We start from the raw sequence: 25570 nt of genomic DNA on the forward strand, positions 1-25570 counted from the left end.
CGTTATTCAAACACTGCAAACAAACATTTGTCTCTTTTTCAAAAGTTTAAACTGTGCTCCATGACAAGACAAAGATGACAGTTCAGTCTCACAATTAAAAGAATGCAAACATATCTTCCTTTTCAAAGGAGTGCGTGTCAGGAGCACAGAATGTCACATAGATAGAGAAAACAATCTCTGGCAAACAAATCAATAGGGCTGTTTGGCTTAAGTATGCGAAGCACCGTGGCACAAAGCTGTTGAAGGCGGCAGCTCATACCCCCTCTGTCAGGAGCAGACAAAGAGAGAGAGAGAGAGATAGAGAGAGACAGAGTTTGTTTTTCAAGCAAAAATCAATACGTGCCCTTCGAGCTTTTAAGTATGCGAAGCACCGTGCAGCTGCACCAAAGATAGCAACGTGAAGATAATCTTTCAGCATTTTTAGACGAGCGTCCATATCGTCTAGGTGTGCGAACAGCCCCCCTGCTCAATCCCCCTACGTCAGGATCACAGAAAGTCAGCACAAGAGAAAGAGAAAAGTAAGCTGGGTAGCTTCTCAGCCATCTGCCAATAGCGTCCCTTGTATGAAATCAACTGGGCAAACCAACTGAGGAAGCATGTACTAGAAATTAAAAGACCCATTGTCCGCAGAAACCCGCGAAGCAGCGAAAAATCCACGATATATATTTAAATATGCTTACATATAAAATCCGCGATGGAGTGAAGCCGCGAAAGGCGAAGCGCGATATAGCGAGGGATTACTGTATTCTTAGTATTTATAAGACTAATTGTTCAACCTCTGGCCACCACAAGGTGTCTACTTTCTGGCAATTTCTTAGCCTTACCTGAGCGAGAATACACAGTGGGGGAAATGCAACTGAAAAGACAAGCAGAGGAAAATTTACAGCCTGTGCCCACTATTACGCACAGTGCAAATAACAACTTAAGAATTCATTTTCTGTAATGCTTTCAAAAATACAAGGATGCTTTAAATGTTCACAGTTAAGGTGCACAACAAAATCATCAACGTTAATTAGCTTTGATAGTGTTAAAGTAACCCTTAGATGTATATTTGGAAAGAGGATTTCCATATTTACATTTTATGAATTGATTTAACACTGGTGTTTTTGCTGTGTATAAAACTGTAAAACTGACTGCATATTTTTTAAAATGTGAAAATATTCATTCTTAGTAAATAGCTAACACATTATTTTAGATTGTTAATGTATATAGAATCAATCTGCAGTATATACTAAAACTAAGAAATTATTTCCAATTATCTCTGTGAAAACTGATCAAAAATTAAATGAAATACCAAATAAAATTAAATTCCAATTGTTGCCTTCACATTTGAATTTGAATTTTTGATTTCAAAATAAAGCATATTTTTCTAAGAAATTCCTCCATGCATCATCTATAATATTTAGTGAGTTAAAATCAAGCAAACATAATATAATTACCCAAAATATAAACTAATGATCATTACAAACAGGCATTTTACAGATTACCAAATATCTTAAGACATGTGATAAATAATGTGGGATCATTTTAAGACATTGACTAAAACAAAGAAAAAAGGAATTTCAGATCCAGTGTCATCTTGCAGATCACAATAGGACAGACTCTCTACATTAATCAATCATATAATGACAAACTGCTGTTCCAACAAAACATAATGCTTCAGGGCTCTGAATACTTGCACTTCTTTATTTACCCATGGCATCTGCTAATAGGCTAAAGTGTTGATAAGGTGAAGAGGGGAGGTAAAGGCGAATCATGACAGGTTAATAAATTAACACCTAAATCTGGCACAATGATTTATCAGAAAATGTTTAAAGACACAGAGAGAGGGAGAGTGAATGGGGAAGATCACTCTATTTTTCTTCCACTTACCATGGAATGAAATTACTACAGCCATTCCGATGCTAAGGTTAGCTAATTATAAAGCTTTATAGAATGAACACGACAGGCTCTTACTGGAGTCAAATAACTGCATTATCTAAAAATCTAATTTGTCGGCAGATGTGGAAATATAAAACCAAGCAAAAGGATTTTTTTTCTGGGGAACACTATTTTAGATGAAATCTTTCATTTACTATTCATACACAAACTAACAAACTATATATATTACAACAGAAAATAATCTTAATAGATTTTTAGTTTTCAAAATAATCAAAGTAAACAAATTAAACATTTATATAAAAGAGTAAATCATGATAAAAAACCCAGCAACAACTTAAATAAATGTGACACTCTTTATCACTCAAATAAAAATTTATAATAGTAACCATGAGAATTATAAAAAGATTGATAATATATTTGCACATAGTTCACTTCCGAATAGTTACTAAAGAAACTATTTTTAAAAGTTATATATTAATTACTTCAATGATAATGATTTTCATATCATTTTCTGATTAAGTATAAAGGTCAAACATAGCAGTTTACTCAATGACAGTACAGTTACCCCACTAACACTAAAACTAAATGATTGCATTTTAAGATGTCTTGTCCAAATATTTCACAGCTGATCAGTAATTAAAATTAACTTCTAAACAAGTTTAAGAGCAGATGCCCCGAGTCCACAAGTGCATACCTTGAATTAGTGGAATTAGCGAGACCTGGCAGTAGCACAGCTGCTGGTTGTGTATTTTTCATCAACAGCATTAAAGAACAAATTAAGTAATACATTTAGGTTCCATATCCTGTATGCTTAGTATAAAGCAGATGATGCAAGTTCTGCATGAATGCTTGTAATGCCCTCTGTACAACACTATCCAAACTAACTAATTAGAAGACTCTCATTCCTGTCTTTTTTGAATGTGCTCAATAGAATTATCTTGGGGCATCTGATGACTAAATAGGCCGTGCTTCAAAAACAATTAATACCATTTTCCACTCTGAAGCTAACCCATAATATTAAACAGGGGTAACCTGATTTTCCACTGAATTTTGTGTATGGTGCATCTTGATGAAAAAACAGCCATTTAAGTTCAGCAAACTCAATTAAACCACATCATGAACAGAGATTATGGATATATTAACTGTTGGTTACTGCAATGGGTGAATTTATTATAAAATCTGAGAAAGAGATTAATGTTTATTTTGTCACCCAACAGTCTTATGTCTTTGGGGAATATCATGATAAATGTCTTTTTTAATTGTGTGCAAATTGTGAGTTTGTAGTTGATAAAAATTTGTTTTCTAAAATAAGTATTTTTAATACTTTGGACTTTAGCAGTAATGAGAATAATCAGCTGCAATAACTAGTGCTCTGACAATTTGATAGCTGCTTTTTTAAAAGAGAAAAAAAGAAAAGCAAAAGAAAAACAAAGCTCTTCTTCACTTGGTATAATAATGGTAAGCCAAATTAGAATAACTTCAAATTATACTCCTAGTTCTCAATGCTTTCATATTTGCCATCATCCACTTTAACATGGCCCACTGAAATTATGTAAGATGATGTTTTCTGGTTGTGTAATAAAAATTATTGTACAAACATTGTTACATTAGAAATTCAGCATCATTTAATATCTCACTAAATATTAAGGTACACATTATTAAAATATTGTGCACTGTCAGTATGGTTAAATATAGTTTTGTACAGAAAATAATTTTCTTACTGTTTAAATAATGCCACAAGCAAAACATGCTTAAAACTCAATTCTATCAGGTACCTCCAATGGCTATGTATGTATACTGCACAGTCTATATCAGATTCAGAAAGAGCCAAGCATGAAGCAAAATAACACTGTACACTGCAGTTAAACTGAACCTGGATTATACAGAAAGAATGCAATAAACTAATGTAGTGTCACAGATTTAAATATTAACGCAAAATTTTTACTCTTACATGCAAGTCGATGTATCTTCCATTTATGAATATGCTCATAAAAACAATAATCTTGTAAGAGTATTTTCTTTTATATGTTAAACTTAAGCTTTATGTTGAACTGTATTTTATACATGGTATTTATTATTATATTGCTGCTCACAAAACTATGACCATTTCTTGTATGTTGACAACAAGAGAGTGGAAAACTAATGAGGAAAGCTAGTGATCTGAATAATAATTTTAAGGAATGCTCAGTTCGATGAAAGTAATATGCTTCAACATCTCATTGTTTTCTATTCATGACACATCATCACCAACAGGTCACATGTGAAGCTGAACACACCATTTTTTTGAAAAACTTTTTTATTGTTTTATGTGTGAGGATAGAGATAAGCAACACAAATTATTACGGCATTTATTATATAAAGGTAGAGACAAGCAAAAGATTAATTTAGATTTTCCCCCATAATTTTATTTAGTTGTGTTATATAAATGGTGTTTGTAAATATCACGATTGCTTGTCACCTGACAATTTCACAAAACTACTATATCAAAGTCAAAAACAGTAACAACAAAAACAATAAAGGCCTATTAAGAATTGGTCAAAGTAGGAAGCAAAAAATAGTATATGTATTACTATTTTTCCATGAAAATCTCTGGAGTGTAACAGAGCTAATGAATCAATAAAGGAGCACTTATGGCCTCTATGTTTAACTTTAAAAGAGCCTTTGTCAACCTCAATGAAACAGGTGTGCTGCTTTTCCTTCTTAACTTGTGTCAAATGACTGCCTTTAGATGTTTGATTAATGATAATATAAGAAAAGTTTACTTGTGTGCATGCTAAAAATTACACTAATAATACTAACTGTGCATATATTACATATACTATTAATAAATGTTGGGAATGTTTTTGTAAAAAAATTCAAAGAAAATGTATTTATATATTTATAGTAATTTTGAGGTTGTTTATTTCTCCCTCAATTCCACAAGCTTTTATATTTGATAATAAAAATTAAATATGGTTATCTAAAGACAGTTTAATGTGCTTTAAACTTTAAATTGAATAACAACTTTTAAGACTAACATTCAAATATATCAGCATAACTACACTATGTTGTTTTCAAAAAAAGATTATTCTTTAAAGGCAAAAGTATGACCAAAGGTTTACACAAACCATAAGAAATATTTAGAGATGACTGGAGCAAGAACAAAGATTGTGCATACTTTACACAGCTATGAAAGTCTTTAAGGTTAATAAAAAGAGAATTGGAGTTTGTGAAAGGTACATTTCTTCCCAATTACTGTGATAACCTCCCTGGACTATATGTATGTACTTCAACAAAATGTCTGTACTACTATTTCCCAGGAATAAATCTATTCATTTGCTCATTGATGCAGAGAGTTATCAAAGGCAACTTGAGGATGAAATCAGCATGTATAATTTCTCATCTGTGGGCTTAGATGCAAAGGTTTCCATTTAATCATGATTACCATTTTCTTTCAGCCTTTAGCATAGGCTCTGAATGCACACAAAGGAATGGGACAAGCAGAGAGGTGAGTTCCTAAATAGCACATGCACTCGAGCTTTAAGTGGAATGTTTTCAAGAAACAGGATCAGGATGCATGCATTCTGCTAAACCTGCTTCAATTTACTAGCACCTGTTGACCACTGCTTTATAAATGCAGTGGCCCCAGGACACATAACACACAATGCACAGTAGTGTCTAGTTACTTTAAAAGAAAAAAGAAAAAGTTCACTTGCTAATATTTCACATATTGTTTCAATCTTTCTTTGATGGATCACAGTTTTTAAACAATCCATGGCATGTCATCTTAGATAATGAAATGTAGAAATCTACATCTACCATAACACAACTATCAAAATAAACATTTCTTTAAAAGGGTAGTATATCTCTAATGCATCTTCTACATTCATACATGTGTCTTGTTCAACCATTTACTCAGAAATAGGGTCCCAAAGAGTCAAAGATCCTGCCCTACCATTTTTACAGTGTAGGGCACAATCAACTCTTAATGTACAGCCAGTCTGTTACTCCAAGAACAGTTTAGAATTAATAGTCAACCTCAAAGCATGTGCTTAGGATCCTGCAAGATGCAAGATTCAAGAGAATTAGAGAAAAAACATGGATAATGTGCAGACTACAAAGATTGTGGACGGTCTGAGAATCACACCTGGAAAACAAATAAATCTTTGTTCTTTATGCATGGCTTTGTTTTTCAAGCCACATACTTGAAATTTATAGCAATATACACAATCAAAAAAAATATTCTTGGGGCAAGTTGCTATTACACAGCCAGTTTAAACTGACCACTCATAATGTACAAGTTTCAACTAACTTGGGTGCTGCATTAAGAATTATATATGTAAGAATAATATGAATAGATTTCATTTCTTTAAATGTCACCAACACTTCAAGAAATAGTTTCTAGAGTATACTGCCATTACCCAGTTGCATGAAAATGCACATGCTCTTAAAGCCTTAAAATTATTTTGCAGAAAATTTGGATTACACAGCTACTTTTAGTTGATTTTGATTCAATTAAAAATGAGCATGTTAGTAAAATTTATTTATCATTTTCTAACACAATCAACATAATTTTGATAGATTACTTTTATGTTTAAAAAACAATAAATGTCAGTGACATTGAATCAGTATTGAAATTGGAATGGCATGCAGAAATGATTTAGGTTTCCCCAAATCAGATGATTTTTTTACCTTTTCAAGTGGAGAGAAAAGAACTTGGTAAAAAGTTCAGGGTACTTTTTTCCTGGCTATTTCAGTTTTTCAGTTATTTTCTTTGGCAAAAAAATGCCTTATTAGCAAAACTATAGTTAATTTGCATTAACTGACCCCTCCTTTGTAAGGACTGCTGTCAGGTAAGATAAAGACCACACATAAGAATATTGTTTAAGTGCTAATGATTTATGTGGCCATTAAAATACCTTTTTAACAGTTTAACTCAGATAATATGGCAAACTTGCTGTGCATCACAAGAGCATGTTTTAATCTCTGTGTGATGAAGGGAAGGGTTTGATAGTTACAGTATGTTGTCTGGTGTAATTGGTTACTTGGCAATCTAATTTAATAATGGTGTGATTGTGCAGTTAATCACCAAAGAATCAGCTGATTTGTCCACTTAATATGCAGAAATAAAGTTTCTTAAAGCTAAAGTTTGTATTTTGGGTTTACTCAATTAATATGAAGTTATCACATAGTGTGAGTGTGCAATCAACACATCTGAATTTTGTTCAGTTAACATCCAAATGGATTTAAAACAACTTCTAAGTTAAAATGAGTTTGAGTAACTCAAATAAGTAAAGTTAACCTAATTTATTCCACTGCAGTTAGAGTAACTAATTTGACTAGTGTTAGATTAAACACTGTGATCTGAGTTTGAATTACTTGGTTAATTTATGTGGAATTTTTCCTGTGATTCCCTCCAACAAACATTTTTTTGAATACAGGAGCTTCTCACCATATGTCCAGTTTTTGCAATATAAATTTGGTTTTGTCCTTTGTCCAACTGAAGCTGTTGCTTGAAGTCCTGAAATTATACACTGTGACTGATTTACCAACAGAGAAACAGCATCCTCTAGCATGTTTAATTAATTAATGTTTAATACATGCTAGCATTAATAAAGTATCTATCTATCTATCTATCTATCTATCTATCTATCTATCATGTTTGTCATGAAACTAAGAAATTCAGGTTTGATCCCTGTTTACAACATTAAACTTTTTTCTTAATTATACTTTTCCTCGCTGTTTTTGTCATGGCCCCAAGCTGCCCCAGCTTCTGTTGTATTCTCTGTGGAGTTACTTATTAGGATTGTAAGCATAATCACTCACCAGTATACCACCCGTAGAACCTGCTCAACACTGATTCTCTTATATTTGAAGCTGACCTCTGCTAACCATCCATAGCTACATCCATAGCTCAGATCAATGAACTTGAATTGTCAACTGTATTTAGTCTTAATATGTTAATTTTTCCCACTTTAAATTGATAGCGGACTTTCTAAAACCCGGGAGAAAGTGAGAAACACTCCTGTGTCTAAGGATTACAAAAAAAAGAAAGTGGTTACTTACTTGTGTAATAGAAATTAGTGTCTTTAAAGATCATGGTGTAAATATGTTTGCAGCTTTTTTTTGTCATTTTAGAAACAAACAGGATAAGTGTTCTTTTCTCATATTAGTAGCCCTAAACATGAAGCACCAGGCAAATTTCCTTAAAATTCCATTTTAAAGATCTTTACAATATGTTGAAAATATACAGATATGATATACCATTTTAATATAAGAAATGAAAATTCAGCTAATGGATCTTGGTAGGTCAGTCAGTCATTTACAAATCCGCTTAGTCCTGAACAGGGTCACAGAGGTCTGCTGGAGCCTATGCCAACTAGTACAATGCACAAGGCAGGAACAAACCATAGACAGGGTGCCAGCCCATCGCAGAGTTCCTTGATAAGCGAATCTGTAATATCTGGAAGCTTAATTAAAAAGTAATTATTATTTAATTAAAGCATCAGCTATAATGGATGTCTTCTTTAAAGGCACTCATCTGTCATTCATCTTAAAGGCACCATATTCAATAAAGACCCAGTGCTCCCATGAATGTACAGTAGTCCCCCCATATCCATGGGTGATATGTTCCATGCTCCACTGTGGAAGAATAAAATCCGTAGATAATACCAAACTCTACATACGGTCAGTCTGCAGGAGCTATATTCCTGAAAACCTCATGCAGATAGTAAAGAAACATCGATCCTAAAGTGGAGGACTGGCATGAAGAAACGGGGTCATTCAGATGCGCTTGTCCTCTGCATTTGGCACTCGATTAGTTCACCTACAGTAAATTTGGGTTACAAGTTTTACCTCCTCTACAGTCACATTTGATTGTTTTCTAGGCGCTCTGCCAGAAACCACAAGTAACCATAGCAGGGCTGACCTAAGGACCTCACTAAACCTTCCATCAGTGGTAGCAATGTGCAGTGTGCACAAATAGCAGGAGTTTAATCAGCCCAAGCTGATGACCCACATTTACTGGGAATTCCTTGTTCATGGGCACAATCACGGATGGGGTTCATCGGCTCACCCATTCCTCTAGGTGCCAGGTAGGCAGACTTTGATCCATTGAGTGCAGTGTACATGCTTTCCCCTGAGACATAAGGGCATCAAAGACTGGTTACTACTGCTGCATGAGAAGCTTCTCCGAATTTTTTTTTTCTACTGTTCATGGCTGTGAATAGGCACAAGCAAACTGCAGGTGTCACAAAATGGGTTGCACTTTTTTAGATGTGAATAAGCAAATCCATAGGAACGTTTTACTGTATTAAGTAAAAAAAAAATTATATTAATAGTGATGCCATGAGAGTGGGTAACTTTTACACTGTGGATGCTATAGCATGACTAACAGAGGAAGAGGGAGGCTGGCTAGGTGGTTGCAGCATGAGACGTCAAAACAGAAGACAACAGGATCATTCATGATGGATGCAGTTCAACAGGCAGGCACTTGGTTAACACACTTTTACGATTTTTTTAACTTTGCAATTTAGTTTACTTAATATTTTCAAATAGGGGATAACAGAAACTATGGACGGAAAATCTGTGGTAGGGGGGAACACTGGATACATTAAATTGAGATGATAGATGTCCACATTTGCCCCTGCAAGCTGCTTCTGACATTTTGCACACATGATGTCCCTACAATAAGATCCCCTGCTATATATTCTTTCACATATATTCAGTTGGGTGCTGATTATTTCTAACAGTGTCTTTCTATACAACATTTTTAAACCACAATTTGCTTCAAAATTGGATTCTCCAAAAGAAGAAATTACATTTTATTGTGACTGCAATATTTTGGCTTTAATAACACACACTTTTAATAATATTAAAAAAACTGTATTGTTTAATCGAGACAGAATGACTACCACATTATAGAGTATGTTACAATCATTAACTGACAGCATGTACCGGTAGTCTTCGGACTGGTATTAATTGATAACAAACCTTAAAACTACATTATGCTTCAGTAAGGAAAATAGATTTTAAAAAGCATTACATTGCAAAATAAAACATTCATCCTTGCATTCAGTTCCTTGCTGTTTAATTGCATTTTAGGCCACAGGGAGAGCTAGAACCTAGCAATAAATGTGAACATGCCAAACATATGAGTAAACAGGATGCCAAACAAAAACAATGCTTTATATATACAGTATGTATACATATATAATGATTCTTCTTCATTTTCTTCTTCTTCTTAATATTACTTCTATTATTAATTTAAAGTATATTGAACAATGAGATGCCTAATAAGCAAAAAGATCCACCAGAATAAAAGGATTTGTCTTGTTCTCGCAACTACTCGTGTACCCGAGTTATCTTCAAACACCACATGCCGAGGGGTACTACAGTAACTAGTGCAAGGTACTGTCTTGAATCAACGACCACCCAGATGTTTTTTTAGCGGTCCAAAAAGGTGGAAAATACCACAGTGCCAAATCTGGCAAATAAGGAGAATGTAGCAATACCTCAAACTTCAGTTTCTCCAGACAAGCACTGGTGTTCTTAGCAGTGTGTGGGTGGGCATTGTCTTGCTGCAAAAGGACTCCTTGAGACAGCAGTCCCCGCTGCTTGGATTGAATAGCAGGCTTCACATTGCTCTCCAGCAAGTCACAGTAACTTGCACTAGTGACTGTAGTATCCCTCGGCATGTAGTGTTTGACAATAACTCAGGTGCACCAGTGGTTGTGAGGACAAGAAAAAAACCTTTTATTCTGCTGGAATCCAGGCACTTCCAGGGAGGTGGCGCAAGTGCATTGAGAAGGGTGGAGACTACATTGAGAAATTACATTATCAGTTTTGTTAAGGTTCGTTCCATTTTCTAATAAGTCCCATTTTGTAACTTTAGCTTGACTCCCCCCATAAGTTAAAAAATTGTATTTTTAAAATAAATTTAATATTAACTTTCTTAAAATATAAGAACAAATTTGCAACAAGCATGTTACTTATTTGCGTGATTAGCCATTATCAATTTTTAGGTCCATTTTCTTTTTTCTTTCTAGTGGGTGACATAAATACAAAGACTATTCTGGTAGTAATGAGCATAAGGTGGGAACCAGCTATGGTACATCACTTTATTGAAGGTCACCATTACATACACAACCAAACTGACATAAGATTAAAGTTAAATGATATTTTGTATTTTTATATTGTTCAAGACAAAGTTTTTTCTTCAAATACATGGTATTTATGCATTTACCTCACAAAATTGTGTTTTCTATAAATTTTTTAAAATACATAGCCACTCCTGTGTTTTATAATGGAACCTTATGGGCTTCAGGTCTCCTGAATATCAAAAGCCCAAAAAACTTAAAGAAATGCATCCATTTTTCAAGCCAAAAAAGTTATTGAGCATTGATTTGATTCTTGAGATTATACACACATTGTATAATAGCGTGTCAATTTCGAACAAACAAAATCAGTATTATGAGGTCCACCCATTTTAAAAGGTTTGCACACTATCTCAGTGTTTGTCTTCTTCTGCAACAACTTTTCAACTCCAGAGGCTCCCTCTCAAAGGAAAAAAATCACAATAAACTACTCAAGCAATATGTTGATTTACTTCTGTATTTCTGTGACAACTCCTCCCAGGGAGGCCACTCGTATCACAGAAGTGATTAGAAAATATATCCTTCCAATTAGTGCCAGGAATATCCAATAAAGTGATTATTTCCAGATCCCTTTTGTTGTCACAAGCATACAGTGGAAACACGGAAAGTATGCCTTCTTTTGCCACATCAAAGAGTATGTATTGGGTAAGTTTTTAGGTTTTTATTTTATAGTGGTGCCCCATGTTCTATTGGTGACATACTTTCTATTTATTTTTTAAAATTTATAGAAAATGCTTAACTGTAGAACACAATTCCACGTGGCAAATGCATACATGCCATGTTTGTGAGGAAATCTGTGCAAACTGAAAAATACAGAACTTATCCTTTAAACTATAGTAAAATCAAAATTTTTGGTATGTGCAAGCAAACAAAAGTACATGGAATAATCCATCATAGATATGGATAATGTGACATCTTCATCTTAGGCTTAGGAGATGTGTGGCAGAAGTGCCAAACCTGCTCCACTGATTAGAAAATCTACTCTGAAAATATTTATATTATAAAACAAATATAAATAATACAGCTTTCTAGACCCAGCATTAGTGCTGCTCAGTGAACTTCATCAAATTGTTTTTTCAAAACGAATCTGCTATATCATTTTGTTTGACAAATATTTTCCTGTAAATGTTTGGACAACACAGACAAACATTTGTTTTCCAGACACCTTATGATGCTTTGCGAGGCCATCGTGACATCACAGAGGTGCAGCAGCAATGTTCAGAACTTTTATGAAGTGTACTATAAGATCTTTGATAAGTTTCTCCAGGCATGCATGATGTCATAACCTGATCAGTACTCCAGCCTTCCACCCTGCAAGTATTTAAAAGAAAACTACTTGCAGTATTTTCATTTGAAATGTCCATTACCTGACTATAATGCGAAAATAATGAGTACTACCGCCGGATCATCATCAAGTCCTTCCATGAGAACCCTAAATACAAAGAGGACTATTTCATTTATGTTAGGTAGAATGCCCAGAGGGGATTGGGCGGTCTCATGGCCTGGAAACCCCTGCAGATTTTATTTTTTTCTCCAGCCGTCTGGAGTTTTTTTTTTGTTTTGTCTGTCTCCCCTGGCCATCGAACCTTACTCTTTTTCTATGTTAACTATTGTTGTCTTATTTTAATTTCTTATTTTGTCTTTTACTTTTCTTTTCTTCATTATGTAAAGCACTTTGAGCTACTTTTTTGTATGAAAATGTGCTATATAAATAAATGTTGTTGTTGTTGTTGTTGGATATATAACACTGATCCCTGTGCTGGCAGCGCAGTGCCATATGGCTAATTTGCCTGGAGCTTTCCAAAATAACTCTTAAAGGAGCCTAAGAAAAAAGTGTATGCAGATCTGTGAAGTAATATTAATAATAATGAAAGATTTATTACCGTTCTTAACTGCTTCAAGAAAAAAGTGCAAGGTATCTTTAAACAGATTGGAAACAAAAAAGACATTCCTGTTGGTGCTGCAACTTTAAATAATGGATAGTGATAGTCTGATAGTCCTGCCTCGTGGCCCGGCTAATGTTTGCCCCAAGACTGTAACTCTATGAGTGCAATGATATATATATCATTTTATAGCATTACAGCGCTTGAATGACGTATCCATCGCCGAGGACGAGATCATGGTCTCATTTGATGTTATATCGCTATACACCATGATCCCGACCCAACTGGCCACAGAAACTTTATTAATGAAACTGGATAGTGACCCCACCATAGAGACAAGAACCAAACTGTCCATCAAAGACTTAATGCACCTAATATCACTTTGCCAAAAAACGCACTTTCATTTCAACGGCAAGTATTACACACAGAAAGAAGGCATGCCGATGGGATCACCGTTATCGGGACTCCTAGCTGAACTGGTAATGCAACGATTTGAAAACATAGCTTTATCCCAGATTACACCCAAAATTTGGATACGCTACGTAGACGACACATTCGTCATTTTAAGAAAGAGCCAGCTGAATGAATTCTTCAATCATGTTAACACAATATTCCCTGCAATCCAGTTCACAATGGAAAAAGAAAATAATCGACACATCAATTTCCTGGACATTTACATCAAAAGAAATAGTGACGCCACCCTCACCACAAGTGTTTACCGCAAACAATGCCACGCAGACAAGATTCTACACTTCGCCAGCAATCACCCGGTATCTCATAAACGGAGCTGCGTGAAAACCCTATTTAAACGAGTCCACACGCATTGTAATACCAAGGAAACAAAAATTAATGAGAGACGCTATCTGTTTCAACTTTTCACCTCGAACGGATACTCAAAATCATTCATTAATCGTAGTCTACACAGCAGGCGCCAAAGGAATCAGCATACAAGCGACGTACATCAGAACACCCACCCCACCTGGCATTCACTCCCATACCACCATAATGTGTCAGAAGGCACGGCACGCACCCTGACCAAGTGGGGCATCAAAATAGCACATAAACCCACCAACAATCTGCGCATGGTCCTGTTTAATGCTAAAAACAAGAAATCGACAGCCGAAACACGAAACGCAGTTTATAGTATTCCATGCAATTCTTGCTCAGCTGTATACATAGGACAAACGTCAAAAAGAATTTCAACACGTGTACAGGAACATCGCAACGCTGTCAGAAGAAAGGACGCACTATCTTTGATATATGCACATACTAAATCGACAGGACACACATTCAACTGGGACAACGTGAAAGTAAAATTTAAGGCCAGTACAAAAAGCGCCAGAGAGTTGGCCGAGTCTTGGCTATCAGATGAAAATGCCATCAACAGACACTTGGACATAAACCCAGCATATGCCAACTTAAGAAGGACATATGCACTTTAATTTAACGATAAACCCCCCCCCCCCCTTTTGATCATACGGACTTAGTCACCTCCACTTCTCCCTTTGTGGATCCCCAACTGCAAATATATATATATATATATACACACACATACATATATACATACATACATATATATATATATCCAGGTAAAACTCCATTATAACGAATATCTTTACAACGAAATTTTCACTACAATGAAGTATTTTTATGGTCCCGACAGCTTCCCCATATAACACGAGTCTATAGAAATCTCGTTACTACGAAGTTTATTCAGCAGATACTTTCATTATAACGAAGTGCACAAAAGAGCTTGAAATGCCTGAATGAATCATCCACAGAGCAGTTAGTTCTGTGGCCGCAGCTCAGTTGTGCACAACGATCCCCAAACAGAAGCACTGTAATTTTTTTTCTTTCTTCGAACTTTCTTCGTACTGTTTTTTTTTTTTTGCCTTTTTTGTTTCCTGCGGTTTTCAGTGATACCTTTTACTTATTGCTCGTCAACATTTGAAAAACATCCATTGGAATTTTTACTCATTGTCGCCCTCCTATAGAAACGGCAGACACGGAAAAATGATAACAGTTCATATTAGAAAAAATAACTTTCATTTTTTGCAGCTCTCAATTGCTGCAAAAAGAAAAAAGACGCTCTCAGTGAATTCAGAATTTCACCACTGACACTGTCAACTTTCTTGAAAGACAGAGCAAAACAAGAAGAAAAATCTCGGGTTGCAAATGTATGTGAACTGCTGCATTTGAAGACGTCGAAAAAGCCGTTTTTATGTGGTTCACTGATGCTCGTTCAAGAAAAATTCCTATTAATGCGGCACTCATTTAAGAAAATGTGAGGTTTGTAAACTCTCTTGGGACCTCCCCCAACTAGACAGCAAGCCGAAGAGCGTTCCGAAGTGCGATCTCCACGTTTTTACGGGGCAATAGAAGGCTCAGAGATATGCTGTGTCTCTCTGCCAAAGTAAACAGAAAATATCTCGATGGGTGATGCAAGGTTAGGAGCATGTAAATTGTAAATGCAGATACTGTAACAGGATTACTTGATCACTGACCTGGCCACGATCCTGCCTGACTGCTATGTCTGTGTATAGCAGAGTGGCAGATCACACTACAATAAATAACTGTGCCGTTCCTGTTTCAAGCTGAATAAAGCTGGTTTTGCTAAAGTACTGAGACTAAGCCTCGTGTTTTGGGGTAAAAGACAGGGACTTACAGCGCAACCCGGATCTTTTATGATTTGCTTCTGTGGCGCTTCACTGCAGCAATGTGAGCCTCCTATTGCCCTGCTCCAGCAACAAACAATCTTCCACAGATGCTGCAATCGCGCTTCAGGATGCACTTCAGCATGTCGTTCCCATTGGGTGGGGAGTGGGGGGTCTCAAAAGAGTTCAGAAACCTCACAATATGAAGAAGAAATAATGATTCGGCTCCTGACTGATAACTGTGCTGCCCACAACATCCTTCCACATTCAGATAATGTTTGCTTTGAATACCTCCCACCCAACTGCACAGCAGCGCTTCAGCCATTGGATTTGGGCATCAATCGCACCCTGAAAGTGTATTATCGCAAGGAAAAACTGAGAAAAATTCTCGGCAGCATAACTTGTAGGCAGGAGGAGATTAAAAGTAACGCAAAAGAAGCTATTGAAATGGTCGCAAACATCTGGATACAAGTTAAAGAAAGCACTATAGTGCTCTCAAATACAGAATCTCATTACAACAAAATATTTTTTAGGTCCCTGGGAGATTGAGATATATATGTATATTATTTATTTATTTATTTTTTACTTATTTGGAAGTTTGCTGTATTGTATTTGTGGTTATTGTTCTTTCTGTCCCTGTAGTTGTTTGAGGCACAGTGGCACAGTGGCTGACACTACTGCCTCACAGCTCAATCAGATCACATATCTGGCCACAATAATCAGTCCAGTATTATTGGAAAGTGCTTCAGGAAAGCCCTCAGGATTCAATTAAAACACCACTACACTACTTTTAAGCCACTCAAAACTAGTTCAATTCCTCCTTCCCTATTGACTTCAATGTATTTTTCACAGTGAAGCATAGATCCTGAGAATTTCACTAATGGCAAAACAAACTCTGCAGGTTCTCTCATCACTACCTACAATATAAAAATATTACATTAAAAGAAAATAAAACAGGTTATATATGACAGGATACGAGATGATAGATTTAGACTCCCTTGATACTGATAATGGTTGTATAAAATTTAGAACACTAACATATGCTTGTAAGGCCCATGACAACTACTGATAATATTGGATATAGAGTAACTTGATGAACAACTAAATACATAATGCCAGATCTATAAATAAATCCCACTGCTATTCATTTGATTTCATAATAGCAGTATTTAATAAATAATTTACCACAACCCACTAACATTAGTTCAAATTGTGTGCTGTACAAAGGTAGAATTTAAATTCTTAAAGGCATGATAATATTGTAAAGGTGCTGATTCTTACATTAGCAGGGGTTAATAAGTCAGCAGCAGTATGACCTGACATTCCACATTCAAATAATCAGTTTCAGCGCCAGCTACAGGGGAGGCTATAAAAAGGGTGAGGAACTGTGTTAAAATGAAAAGCTGCATTAAAAATCTATGTAACAAAATATGATTTCCTTGAGGAAGAAAATATTCCCAGAGAACAATTAAGGAACAATTGTAAGGCAATCCTTTAGATGGTTCAGTAGTTCTAGATTCATCCTTTTTAAACTGTATTTCTAGGACATTTATGCAAATATTGGAAGAGTGCAGCATTTTAATCTAGTACTCTTTGGCACCAAAACAAATGATGCCTGGAATGACAAAAAAAAATTAAGTTATGGGTGACTATGAACTAGAAGTGAGAAATAAAAGGATGCATAGTTTGACTAGGGATAAACTACCTCCACTATCAAAAGGGTCAGAGTGGTCAGAAAAACCTTAATATTATTATATTTATTACATGCTGTATCCTGCACTCTGTGCTCAGAAATGGACTAAACTGATCATGTTCTTCCTGATGTCGAAAGTAATATTCAAAGCCTCCAAAGGGCTACGTTGCCACTTTATCTGGAGCATGCAGAAAAAAATTAAAGATACATGAAATTTTCTTTTTAAAAAACATACTGTAGTTTTGTTTTTCACCAAAGAAAAGATCCATGCCCTTGTATAAAATTCTGACATCAAATGACTTTCATGGTCATGAAAAAAAATGAGGACTAACCTTATAGTATTGTGAAATTTTCATATAGAAAAATGTATACACAGGGAATCTTTTTTTATGTATTAGAAATTGAAGTTCATGTGTCTCTGATATGGAAGGTTCATATGCAGTTTTCCACAGAGATTAGTGATGGTAGTATTAAATAACCTTTTTATAGTGTTACCAACAAGCAGCCACTTAGTACAAAAGCATGTTGAGAATGGACTGCTATATTATGTAATTGTACAGTAAACATGAGCTTGTTTTATTTTAGTAATAAAACATTTTACAATGTACTGTACACTACAACCAAAAATGTCAAAGCACTTTCTAAAAGTGCCCCATGTCCTGTCTTAAATGTGTACAGTGTCCAGTAAATGCATAACATGTGAACCTTTAATTTTAGTAAAATGGTAATGGCGATTGCCAGCCACACTTAAGTCAGCAAAGTGATATTTCTTGGGACTTTTTATTGAGTACTTATACTTCACATTTGACACATGGATCACATTTTGACTATGAATTTCTTCGATTTTAGCAAGGGCTGCCCATTTTAATTAAGCATGATGCTGCTTATTTATTTCAGGCAAGTAACATATACTGCGTTAACTATAGATGGTTGAGGAATTAATTGGGTCTTATGTGTACACAAGAGGAATTTGAGTTTGCGTACTGCTGACACATCAAGAGACACCAAAAACTGAAAGCAATGCAGAGCAAATGTTTTTATATTGCCATCATGAGCAAGCAAAGCTAAAATTTCTAGTTTAACATTCATAGAAACCAAATAATTCAAATCAACAAATATGACAATATACAAGGCCTAACAAAAACCATTAAAAGACTTCATATCTGAAAAATAATTCGGTAAGAAAATATTATTAGCTCATTTGTTTCAAAATAAAGCTTCTACACTTTATTAACTTTATTAAATATGAAGTTCATGAGCATACTTTGTAGTTTATGCTTGGAAGTATACAGAATGAAGCACTGCAATATTCAATACAATTATTCAAAAAAAGGTCAACATCTAAGTACAATATTTTATATATATATATATATATATATATATATATATATATATATATATATATATTATATTATGTTTAATCCTTTAAGTCCATATATATATATATATATATATATACTGTATATATATATATATATATATATATATATATATATATACACACATAGATGGTGCTCATCCCCTGTTGAACTACTGCAAAATAGTAGGTCATATCTTGCCAAAGGAACTCAGAATCACCAAAATATTTATAGTATAAGATAAGCAAAAACATCAGAAGAGTTTACATGCCAGATATCTACTAGCAAAGATTTCTTCAGTTGCAGATCTCTGCTGCTGTGGTTATTTGCATAGGGGATGGAAAGAGAATGATATGTCAAGCTGCGCCAATCCACAAAACATAGATGTGCATTTAAAAGGTCAGCCTCAACAAACATTAAAAAAATTCTACCAATTCCTCTTGTGCTTTCTGCATTACCCTCAACAAACACAACTATTGAGCTCCTTACTCATTTTTTATGTAGGTTTCCTTTGTTTAGTTTTAAGTAATGGAATCACTTGGAAATTACACTTTCAATAAAAAATAACAACTGTTTGGCAATAAATCCGTAGCATTAGCATTAACGTAGACTTTTTAAATTAATTTACAACTTATTAAGAAAGATTTATTTATATTAATTATAATATTACTCATCACTGATTTTGTTCTATTTAAAAGGTAAAGAAAATTAATAAAACCTCTTGAAAATGTATATATTGACAAATACTCTTGCTCATAAATACTTAGATACCATGCCATACCACTATGAGATAAGCACACAATTTTTGTCACCTCAGACTACATTTTAACAAATTATTAATCTAATTCTTGAAAGACCTTTTTTAATAACATAGTTAAAAGAAGCCATTGAAAAGACAAAAAAAGAATCTACCTGCGAATAATACCTTTATTTGAACATAAAAGCCATTGACGAGACAAATAAACAGTTAATATAATTCCTGTCTTATCTGTTTTAATGCAAACATCAAGCTTTTACTGTTCTTCCAGACTACAGTGAAATGTGGAAATATATGTAGGATATGACTTATGTTTGGTTTAGTTACAGCTGGGCAACAAAGATAGTTTGACTACTTTAAAATCAAATGAAAAGCTGATACCATACCATGCATTTGAGTTTGTATGAGCTATTATGTAGACATCAAGCTTGCGGAAATACTGCATGAATATTAATAGATTCAAATTAACAGAATACTAGCATTCAACTACTAAAAATACACTGCTCACACATTTTATTAATCAAAAATTTTCACAATGAAGTACAATTCATCTGAATGCTTATCATATTAAAAATGCCACATTTGCTTTCATGCTTTTTGTCAATGACTTCACTATATGAAGAATGCAAGAAAAACACTGAGGTGTGTTTTCTGAAAATAATTTGCAAAATCTACTTGCCTGCACTGCCATGTAAGTCAATGGAGAGCAGATGACCAATATAAGTGAAAAAGTCACACCTTTAATTGTAATATATGTTATATCTTGCTTATATATATATGTGTGTGTGTGTGTGTGTGTGTGTGTGTGTGTGTGTGTGTGTGCGTGTGGTTTTTTCACTAACATTGTGCTTGCTTCATACTGTAATTGTCAAACGTATTAACTGCGTAAAAGTACGAAATATAAAATCCTTCTCTGTGTTTGCCGCGGCGATCTAATCAGTTGTTACATTGGCATAAACTGGAGTATCGATTTATGAATTTTCCAACTCAACAGTTCTTATTTGATTAGTCAGTCTCAAATAGGCCTCTCTCTCTCTCTCTCTCTCTCTCTCTCTCTCTCTCCCCTCCAGCGGCTCCTTTAGGTAGCACATTTTAACCATAACACAAACAAAACACAATGTTCAACAGCTTAGCGGTTGCTCAAGAATAAGGCGTGTACCGTTATTATTCCCAATTGCTCAGTTCTTCTTGCACCTCAATTGCATTCTGGACAATAAGTGCGCAGCACAGTCGCATTCATTGTCCGATTCATATAAAATATTCTTACTTCGGACAACAACTTACTTCAACTCATGTCCAGTATTACAGATTGGTACAACAGTGACAATAGATTCGATCGCAATTAATGCACTGCCAAGATTTACAATCACACCATAGAAAACGGATTATTTATTAATGATTTACGAGCGCTGCTGTTCCTCATCTTGATTTGCTTTTGCGGAAGACCCACCGATAGGAAGAAAGAAACACTGGGGCGAGGACTGTGAGGGTAACACACCCCTACAGAAGTGAACAGGCGGGAGAAGCAATCCCAATTGTTCTTGCATATACAAAACTAAAAGGCTTACTATAATCTAAAAAAGTGTTCAACTTCTCGCCTGATTTGGGACTATGCATGTAGCATCTGTTTTGGTCTTTTCCAAAGTAGCGCCCACCGATTACAATAATGTCTCTTATTCATACAAAATGCATGCAACTCCGTTTGGTCTCGGAAGAAAACTGCAGGCTGTAGTTGATCTTGCTTCTTTCTCTTTTACATTCACAGTAAGCAATCCTTTGCAGAAAGGCTTCGTTAATGCATTTTTTAATCTGGCATATCCCACACCAGTACATCTGAGCCAATGCCACAAATATCTTGATGAGTGGCTTTCCATGTGCGATTTCCTACTGGAACTGATGACTATGTGAGACGAGCACAAATATTCTATTTTAAAATTGTGCAGCTCATACGGGCACGTACTGTAGATGCATCGCCTCCTTCTGCGCTACTGCTGTTGCAGTACGTGCCCGAATCGCTTCCCAATAACCTGGTATAGCCTGGTTTTTGTGGACAGCTTTAACTATATGCATGGGGGTAAACAGAAGGAGCATTCTAAACGAAATATACCAAAATCAGAACCTCTACGACACCACAATCATCACCGCCACTGTAACTGCCAGCACAATTGAGACGGACTGTGATATGCAAACCCCGTTGCATGAGTATGAATCGTGTCGCGCCTCGATGTCTTGTTTCCGCTAATATGAAAGGCATGCTTACCATTCTGCAGGTGTGCATAAAAAGCTCTCCTTCTTGGTTTTGACAGGTCCCAGTTTCTCGACGTCCCACCACTTAAAATATTGGTGCACAGTTTTCACTCACCGTTCAGTCCAAAAATGAAATAAACAGGCACATACAGCAAAAACTCTGTACATTTAGGCGAAATTGATAGAGTGCAGATAAAAAGGGAAACGCACAGTATTTGTCCAGGCTTCCAGTTAAGATACCAACGGTCCTTCTGTATGCAGAATAGCTCCGGAATAAGATTGCGCGTTCCAATTCAGTAGGCGGCGGCTGATTCTTTTTTCTTTTTTATTCTGGTCTCAGCGCTCACATAAACACACTGAAAACGTGAATAGGGGAGACAGAGAATCCTACCGTGAATGCCTCGGAATGACAAGCTACACACTTGCACTGAAGCACTGGCCTGTACCAATGAAGTGGCAGGGGAGGGGAGCTACTCTGCAGGTACCAATGCGAGGCGGCACCCAACGCGCGGGGGTGTGTGGGCGGGAGAAAGACGGAGCGCAGGTGGCACGCGCGCGCGCGGCCGCGCATCGCCACAATTAACAGCGTGCTCACCGACGCTCTGTTTGCTGAACGAAAACAGATGTTCAACAATTGTCGCACAGACTACAGAAATACAATCTACATAAATAATTATACTAGGGTATGTGAAAAAAGAGTTAAAATTGAAGGAGAAATTATAATGATTAGACTACTCATTAAGTTCATTGGATTTCACGTATCATATGGTGCAGTAAGATTAATTTTGTAGCTTCTTAATCTTCTTGTAATGCTCTGATTTTGAGTTTTATGTTCAATTACCAATTACATTTATTTTAATATTTTCAAATTATTTTTTTATGTTCAATGGAGTTTCATACTTGACTTTTGCAAGTTTCATAAATTGAAATACATAAAGTACAGTAAGAACTAGCTGTTAGTTTAATGAAAACATAATATTGTTTACAGATACAAACTAATTGTTCTTTAATTTACACTGGTAACAAAGTTCTAAATATTTGTAGTTTAAGAAATAATTAAATATTACTATATTACTTACATTGGAATAAATTGTTACTGACACCAGTGAGATCAGTTACAATTAAGAATGTATTATCCAATTAAGCTAAACTGCATTGCCTAAGACTTAATAAAACTGGTCACATCCTCATCAGCAGAATCAGTATTTTATTATACACTACTGGTAACAACGTACATAACTGTAACTTGTATATCCTACACATAATGTTAATTTATATGACAATAAGAGATTTTAATTAGTTAAAAACTCCTTAATAATATTCAACATTAGCATTAGGCCTCCTCACTGAAGTTTTAATTACCCTACCTGAATTTCTTTCAGTTTTAAGCTACCCATTATTCTATAATACTGTAAATAGTTTATATGTTCTTATTTTAATAACAGTTTTCTGGCAATGACAAGCAATCTTTTTTTATACCAACTGTAGTAAGAAGTCAGGTAAAATGACACCTTTTATTGGCTAACTAAAAAAGATTACAATATGCAAGCTTTTAAGGCAACTTACATCTTGGTTAAAGAAGGGGCCTGAGTTGAAGAATTATTTACTGTTGCTGGAGACTTAGAAAATTCAAATTTATGGAATGGTTACCCTAAATAACATCAGCATATCACCTGCTCCATGAGGGGTGGTAATAATCTGGACTGCATCCCAATAAAAAATGCTTACCATCCACTATTGTGGCCCCATCTCAGATAGTCTGATCACCTGTCAGTACTCATGGTGCAAACTTACGAGCAGGAACTGAAGCAGGAGAAGGCAGTAATAAAAGTTGTTCAGTTCTGGACTAATGAGGCAAAGAAAAAACAAACACATAACTGCTTTGATTTTGTAAAGTGGGGAAAATTTTGGCTATTTTTGAGAAGGCTCATCAACACTGCTACCTCCTCAGCTTACATTAGTTTGTCTAGGTGCACAGTGGACTCAACCACAATGGCTGCAAAATATCCTGGTACATTGCCTGCTTGGCTCAAGATCATAAAGCATTGGAAAGGGTGGTAAAGGTGACATAGATTATGACTGCCATCCAGTTGGCTTCTGTTCAGGACATATACAAAACAAGCTACCCAAGAAAGGCAAATTGTATAATGAAAGACCCTATCCATCCAGAAGAGTTGTTTTTTTCACTCCTCCCTTCTGGCAAACTGTTCAGTACCATTTGTACTCCCATCAGTAGGTTCAAAGACAGTCTCAATCCATAGACCAAGTTTATTGAGCAGCCTACAGTACAGTATGTGTTCTTACTAATAAGATTACTGAACAGTAAGTCATAATAAGAAATGCTGGATGTGTTTTTGTATACTTTTTATATATTGTATCACATATATACAGTATATATAATTTGTCATTTATGTGTTGCACTTTATGTATGAATTTGTATGAGTCTTTGTGTCTTTTTGCTGATATTGTATTATTGTCACTATTTTGAGGAGACATACAATTAGGAGTTTCACTGTACCGTGTTTGCATGATTGAGTTTGATCTTGAACTTAATTATCTGCAAAAATAAGTTACCAAATTTTACTGCATTTTACTGGATCATGTACTTTCTAATTGGCAGACCTCATGTTTCATCATGGATGGGTCATAGGATGATCATATTCTTACTTTCTGGCACTTTAATACATAGAATAGAACAGAGTGTTCATGCATTATAGATCAGCATTGTGTGACTTAAGGTTCCTAATGCTATGTAAAATAAGTGTGATAAATCATACGACTATAACCTGAATTGATAGGAGGAGTTCTTGCTTGGAGTCTCTGCTTAGATAACTCTGATCAGGCATGATCTCTAGATGGAACAGATGGAATGAGAGAGACATTTGGCTTCTGCATTGCTCTGAATTTATGCTGGTTTTCTTATTCCCTGCTGCACTTTTTCAACCAATGAGACATTGTTGTGTATGGGCCAACTCTACTGTCATGTTCAGACCTTGTGTCCTTCTCTGGCAATGACTTGTGCTTGGCTACATCCTACTATTTTCTGTGTCAGTGCTGGTCTCATTTCTATATCAGAAACACCTGTCTGGAATGTTAAGTTGAAGGAGAAGTTTAAGGGAAAGAGGTAGACTTTCGTAGTTGTTAGTGCAATGTTGTTTAAGCTTTAGTAATGTCAAGTCTAAGAAATCTTAGTCCAAACATTGCCTATGTCGAATATGTACCTTCTTGTATTGCCCCTGTTTTAGCAGTTTCCTTTGACATCCCAAAGACATCAGTGTTAAATTGATTGTTGCCTCTAAAGTGTTTTTATGTAAGTGAATGAGTGAGTGTGGAAGCATGTGTGTGTGTTTCTTGCATTGGGTTGGTGTCAAATCCATTGATGGTTCCTCTGTTGCATTTAATGCTGTCAGGATAGAATCTCATTCCCTGCAGAGCTGCAACTGAATTTGCATATTTAGACAATGGTTAAATGAAAGTAAAAGTTAGGTGTTGTAAGCAACAGAGTCAAAACAGGATCAATTATGTCTAAAAAGACAACCTAGTTATTGCATACAATATAGTAAAGTGAACATTCACTGTGTTTAAATTATCTAATATTGATACTAGGAGACCTAAATATTACTGCCAGGTTACCAAAAACCTATGATTAAAATATAGCTCCTTGTTGGGGTGGTAAAGCTGTACCAATCTATCCAACAAATGCAGAATCAACAGTGCTGCCAGGTGTAACCAAAATAAGAGCAAATATCATTGCCGATGCTTAGCAGGGGAACTAAATCCATTTTCTTTAGGCATTGCTCACTATAAATATTTGCTAGTATTCTTTTAAATTATTTCAAAGGAGTTTAGAAAAGAAGTTTTCTTGTTGAACCTGCAAAATTAGAATGACATCAGATTGAAACAATTGGTTAAATTCCATGAAATCAGTAATAGATTTAAAGATTTCATAATATGCTGCTACTA

The 25570-nt window shown here is 35.3% G+C and overlaps 1 protein-coding gene across 1 annotated transcript in view; it reads right to left on the reverse strand.

Annotated features, from left to right (window-relative positions):
* Positions 1-22051, reverse strand: part of tenm4 (teneurin transmembrane protein 4) — a 679712-nt gene extending 657661 nt beyond the window's left edge. The window contains exon 1 of the mRNA XM_051926453.1: positions 21621-22051. The gene's annotated coding sequence lies outside the window, so the exon portion shown is untranslated. The remainder of the gene's footprint in view (positions 1-21620) is intronic.
* Positions 22052-25570: the final 3519 nt, after the last annotated feature.

Source organism: Erpetoichthys calabaricus, chromosome 4, assembly GCF_900747795.2.
Source record: "Erpetoichthys calabaricus chromosome 4, fErpCal1.3, whole genome shotgun sequence".
Lineage (NCBI taxonomy): Eukaryota > Metazoa > Chordata > Cladistia > Polypteriformes > Polypteridae > Erpetoichthys > Erpetoichthys calabaricus.